Raw genomic sequence first — 6,858 nt, 5'->3', positions numbered from 1 at the left:
GATGGACCTCAATAACGTGATCTTCCCGATGGGGTCAACTTTCATCTTCGGCTCATGGATCTGCGAGGCGGACAACTACGGCAAGCTTCAAGGCCATCTCCTCAAAGATCCGGATCATCATGAAGAATTTCCTATTTCGACAACTACGACGAATTAGCTCACCAGAAGATTCACGCAGCTCATAATATCCAATTCAAATCAGATTTCACGGCTACGCGCATCTGACTCGAATTCAAGTTCCATGTCTAAGGTGAAGTTTTACTCGAGTTCTTTCAAGAAACTGAGTTCTTTTTCGGCAGGATTCCAGAGCACAACCCAAAACAACTTGGATTACACTCAGAGTTCTTTCAAGAAGTCGAATTCTTTTCCATTTGGGCTCGACAACATGGCAAAATCCTATCAGGGATAGTTCAAAAGATCCTTCAATCCAATGCTTGGGATACCACTGACAGGAGCTCAGGAGGGTCTCATGCTAACGATAACATCGCAAGACTGTATCATCCACTGGCCAGGTTCCATTCCTAAAGATAGCGGAACCCAACTAGTCAGCACAACAACAATAGCAATCCTACCCTACCAAGAAGGGGACTCGATGTGCGACATCGAGGCATCTACTAAAGTCATCAGCAACTCCGACAGTATGAAAACCAACACCAATAACAGAACGGCTCATGCATGGGAAGTACTCATGGTTCGACGTCCTTGGTCACCATTAAATCCCCCAGAAGCACCCGATGTTAGGTCATTAGATGAATCAGAATCCAACATATCACCCTTTGCCCAGGGCTACGATGGAGAAACCGAGAGTCAGAAACAAGCTAGAGAAAGGAAAAACAATTTGAAGCAAGGGCACCAACACCGTGCTAGGCAGCGTAGGGAAGCCTGGATCAGATATGAGTCAGAGTTGGTTGAATACGACAGAAGAAAATCACAACAAGAAGTCGAAGGAAGACGCATGGCAAATATGCCTTACGATAAGATTCGAGAAGCATTAGAAGAACTTAGAGCAACTTCACATCCCGGTGAGAAGTATGAACAGCTCCAAGACTTGCTCCGGTCAATGATCCCGAGAATGCATGAAGAGAGAGACCAATCAAGACTACCCGCCAGATCAACAACCCATAGGCAAGAAGATCAAAATCAAAGGAAGTCCACTTTCGAAAGACTTGGGCCAGGTGGAAGCCATAACGGAGGAAGTAGGAAGGAACATAATCAAGGCCACCAATTCGAACAACCAAGAAAGACCAAGAGTAAGGTGCCTACCCAGACAGCCTCGCAGAATTATTCCCATCAAAACAACAATTGGCCAGAAGGAGGTGCTGAATCCGAATTCAAAGAAGCCAGAACACACGACAGATTTCCCTGCTTCGCGAACAGGCTTGCATCGGTACGATTACCTCACAAGTTCAAACCGTCTAACCACTCTAAGTATGATGGCAAAACTGAACCAAGGCAATGGCTCAGAATATATTCACAATCAATTGAACTAGCCAGAGGAGACGACAATATCAAGACCCTGTTCTTTCCCATGGCACTAGAAACTATGCCCCTCCAATGGTTCGATAAATTGAACCCAGGGTCGATCAGAAATTGGGAGGACTTGCAAAGAGCTTTCTGTGAAAATTTCGTGGGTATCATCACACACCCGATCACTCATGCAGAACTGAAAGGACTCAAGCAAAAGGGAGGTGAAAGTCTCAGAAATTACTATCGACGATTCGGCGAACTGCGGGCTCAAGTGCATGACATCACCGAACGAGAAGTAATTGAAGCTTTCTCTCATGGAATCATGGCTAGGTGGCAATTTCAAGACTTCTGCAAAGAAAATCCAAGAAATAATGAAGAGTTCAGACGAACAGTCAAAAAGATGATTACTGTAGAAGAAAAAACACGAGAGAGGTTCCCGGATAGAAGCAACCAGGACAACCCGGACAAGCAAAATCATCAAAATAGCAGACATCAAGAAAGAAAACATAGACCAGACAATACCGTGGCAATGGCCGACAAATCAAAGAAGTTTTCCAAACCCAGAAGATATGATGACATTGAAAACATACATTGCCCATTGCACCCAATGGGAGACACACCATCGGAAATTGCTACACTTTCAATGATCGATACACAAGAAAAGATAGTAAGGAGAACACCAAAGAGGACAATTAGAAAAAGATGAATACAACCACGAGGACAAAGGATTCCAAAAACCCAGGGGAATAGTAGCAGTGATCTTCTCAGGGGCTCCAGATTGCAGAAGCAAACATCAAGAAAAACTAGCACTACGGACTATCATGATAGAAGAACCGGCTACACCAAGATATCTCAATTGGTCACAGTATCCTATCCAATTTACCAGAGAAGACCAATGGACTAGCATGGGAAACGCATGACATTATCCACTGGTTCTAGATCCAACTATTGCTGGTATGACTGTCACCAAAGTACTAATCGATGGGGGAGTCAGACTCAACATCATCTTTTCAGAAATACTAAGGAAGATGGGACTACAACTCGCTGGGATGATTACACCAACAAGTACACCTTTTTACGGCATAGTACCAGGCAAGGTAGCCATGCCACTCGGACAAATTACTTTACCCATTACTTTTGGAACTCATTCGAACTACCGAACAGAGTTTATCAAATTTGAGGTCGCAGACTCCGATTCGTCATATCATGCAATCCTCGGACGCCCAGCACTGGCAAAATTCATGGCAATACCACATTATCCGTACTTACTGCTTAAGATGCCAGGACCCAATGGTATCCTTTCTCTTCAAAGTGATTTGAAACGTGCTTTTGACTGCGACATTCAGGCAATCCAAATCGTAGCCAAAGCATAAGCCAACAATGGAAGAAAAGAAATAGCCACAATTGCTGCAGAGATGAGCCAAGAAGAATTAGAAATACCGGCTAAAAAGCCCAGCATCATCGCACCACAAAAAGAAGTCGACATCAAGCAAATCGACTTGGGCACTGGCGATACCTCCAAGACAGCAACCATCAGTGCTCACCTCTCGGCAAAATAGGAACTCGCGCTCACCAACTTTCTTCAGGACAACAAAGATATCTTCGCTTGGAAGCCGACCGACATGCCAGGTGTCCCAAGAGAGTTGGCTGAGCATAGAATTGATGTTAATGAAAGCTCCAAGCCTGTAAAACAACGGCTACGACGATTCTCACCCGACAAAAAGGCAACGATTAAAAAGGAAATCACAAAACTGATGGCAGCCGGATTCATCAGGGAAATCCTTCATCCAGACTGGCTAGCAAACCTGGTCCTTGTGTAGAAGAAGAAAACGAACGAGTGGCGCATGTGTGTCGACTACACAGATCTCAACAAACATTGCCCAAAAGATCCGTTCGGGCTACCATGCATTGACCAGATAGTTGACTCAACAACAGGGTCTGCACTATTATCCTTTCTCGATTGCTATTCAGGGTATCACTAGATCGCATTAAAAGAACAAGACCAGAGCAAGACGTCTTTCATTACTCCGTTCGGTGCTTACTGTTACAAGACCATGTCGTTTGGACTAAAGAACGCTGGCGCCACATACCAAAGAGCTATCCAAACTTGCCTTGGGGATCAAATCGGTGAAAATGTGGAGGCATACGTGGACGATGTAGTGGTGAAAACAAAGAACCCAGACACTCTGATTGAAGATTTAAAGCAAACCTTCGAAAACTTGAAAAGATGGAGATGGAAGTTAAACCCAAATAAATGTGTATTCAGAGTTCCCTCAGGACAACTACTCGGATTTTTGGTCAGTCAGCGTGGGATTGAAGCCAGCACCAAGCAAATTCGAGCTATAATAGAAATGGGCCCACCTAGAAACATCAAAGATGTGCAAAAGCTAACGGGCTGCATGGCGGCACTCAATCGTTTCATTTCAAGGCTCGGTGAAAAAGGACTACCTTTCTTTAAACTACTAAAGAAGACAGATAAGTTCGAATGGACAGAAGAAGCCAATGAAGCTTTCAAGAAACTTAAGGCATACCTCACATCCTCACCAATTCTCACACCCCCAAGGAAAGATGAAGATATGATGCTATACATTGCGGCGACTACTGTTGTGGTCAGCACGGCAATAGTCATAGAAAGAGAAGAAGAAGGACGCGTGTATAAAGTACAATGACCCGTATACGACATCAGCGAAGTATTATCTAAATAAAAAATACGGTACCCGCATGTGCAAAAACTACTCTACGCCCTATTGATCACTTCACGCAAGCTTTGCCACTATTTTGAAAGCCACCAGATCACAGTGGTGACAGACTTCTCGTTCGGAGACATCTTACACAACAGAGATGCGACGGGATGCATATCAAAATGGGTAGTTGAACTTGGAGCTCTTAACATCTATTTCACCCCGCGGAAAGCAATCAAATCTCAAGCCCTTGCTGATTTTGTGGCCGAGTGGATAGAGATTCAACAGCCTTTATCAGATACAATCCTTGACCACTAGAAGATGTACTTTGATGGGTCACTTAAACTAGGCGGAGCCGGTGCAGGCGTTCTCCTCATTTCTCCAGAAGGAAAACAACTCAAGTACGTCCTTCAGATATTATGGCAAGCTACAAATAACGAAGTAGAATATGAAGCCCTCATCCATGGGCTACGAGTGGCAATTACCCTCGGAATAAAGAGATTACTCATATACGGCGATTCAGCAGTAGTCATCAACCAAGTCAACAAAGATTGGGATTGCACCAAAGAAAACATGGGTGCTTACTGTGCTGAAATACGGAAACTTAAAAAACATTTCCAAGGATTAGAAATTCTACACGTCCTGCGCGATTCCAACATTGCAGTAGATGTCCTCGCAAAGCTCGGATCAGACAGAGCGAAGGTTCCACCCGGCGTATTCATAGAAGAGCTATCAGTTCCCTCTATCAAACAACCCGGTGAAACAACCCATAAAATTCAGGCTAAAGGCGTTCAGATCTTGGTAATCAACACTTCATGGAGCTAAGTTTTCATCGACTATATCAAAGAAAATAAATTGCCAGCAGATAAAGTAGAAGCCACCCAAATTGTTCGCAGAAGCAAAAACTACATTCTAGTAGGAGATAGACTTTATAGAAAAGTAGCATCATCAGGAGTACTCTTAAAATGTGTCTCATTTGAAGAAGGCAAAGAGATCCTAGATGAAATACACTCAGGTTGCTATGGAAATCATGTCACTTCAAGAACACTAGTTGGCAAAGCATTTCGCACCGGATTCTACTGGCCAACCGCTTTGAAAGACGCAGAAGAACTTGTCAGAAAATGCAAAGGTTGCCAAATGTTTGCAAGACAAGCCCATGTGCCAGCTCACAATCTTATCTGCATCCCATCCGCTTGGCCTTTTTCCTGCTGGGGCTGGATCAAGTAGGACCTCTGAAGAAAGCAAAAGGTGGCTTCGAGTACATCTTTGTAGCAATCGACAAGTTCACCAAGTGGATTGAATACAAACCACTCGCGAAATACAGCACAGCCAAAGCAGTCGAGTTCATCCAAGACATTATGCACCGCTTCGGCATGCCCAATTGAATCATCATAGATCTAGGCTCCCCCTTCACAGCTACAGAATTCAAAAGCTAGGCACAAGACTATAGTTTCAGTATAGACTACGCGTCTGTTGCACATCTAGAAGCCAACGGACAAGTAGAAAGGGCTAATGGACTCATACTAGCCGGATTAAAACCAAGGTTATACGAAGAACTAGTGGACTATGGGTCCAAATGGATTGAAGAATTACCTAAAGTAGTATGGGGGCTACGAACTCAAATAAGCAGAGCAACAGGCTACTCACCATTCTTCCTAGTTTATGGGTCAGAAGCCGTACTGCCTGCTGATTTGATCTGGACATCACCAAAGATAGAACAATACGATGAAGGAGAAGCAGAACACACAAGAAGATTAGAACTCGACAGCTCAGAAGAAGTCAGAGTAAACGCTACCCTCCAATCAGCCAGATACCTACAAGGTTTAAGACGACACTACAACAAGAGTACCCATCCTTGATCATTACAAGTCGGAGACTTAGTGCTAAGAAGGATACAAAAAACTAACGGACGACATAAGCTACTCAGTCCATGGGAAGGTCCGTTCATTGTCACAAAAGTCACCAGACCAGGCACATACAAGTTAATAACCGAAGATGGAAGAGAAGTCAACAATACATGGCACATTAGCCAGCTAAGAAGATTCTACGCGTAAAAACAACTTAAGAAAAAACAGATATGCAAGCCACAAGGGACCAGCGTTCACAATCGACAAAGGACAATATTCCTTGACAACATATGTATTAGTTTATATTCATGATCAATAAAGATGATATTCATCCACAGCGTGTCTTGTCATGACTTTCAACGAGTTGTTTTCACGAAACAAAAAGCAAAATGGCTGAAAACATGCCTGAGCATCCCGGCCGAGAGCAAAATAGCTAAAAAGACGCTTGAGCCCACCGATGAGGGTAGCTAAAAGCTAACACCCGAAACAAAAAGCAAAATGGCTGAAAACATGCCTGAGCATCCCGGCCGAGAGCAAAATAGCTGAAAAGATGCTTGAGCCCGCCGATGAGGGTAGCTAAAAGCTAACACCCGAAACAAAAAGCAAAATGGCTGAAAACATGCCTGAGCATCCCGGCCGAGAGCAAAATAGCTGAAAAGATGCTTGAGCCCACCGATGAGGGTAGCTAAAAGCTAACACCCGAAACAAAAAGCAAAATGGCTGAAAACATGCCTGAGCATCCCGGCCGAGAGCAAAATAGCTGAAAAGATGCTTGAGCCCGCCGATGAGGGTAGCTAAAAGCTAACACCCGAAACAAAAAGCAAAATGGCTGAAAACATGCCTGAGCATCCCGGCCGAGAGCA

The sequence above is a fragment of the Miscanthus floridulus genome, unplaced genomic scaffold, assembly GCF_019320115.1.
Source record: "Miscanthus floridulus cultivar M001 unplaced genomic scaffold, ASM1932011v1 fs_195_2_3, whole genome shotgun sequence".
In the NCBI taxonomy this organism is placed as follows: domain Eukaryota; kingdom Viridiplantae; phylum Streptophyta; class Magnoliopsida; order Poales; family Poaceae; genus Miscanthus; species Miscanthus floridulus.
Note: the sequence above shows the minus strand (reverse complement) of the source record.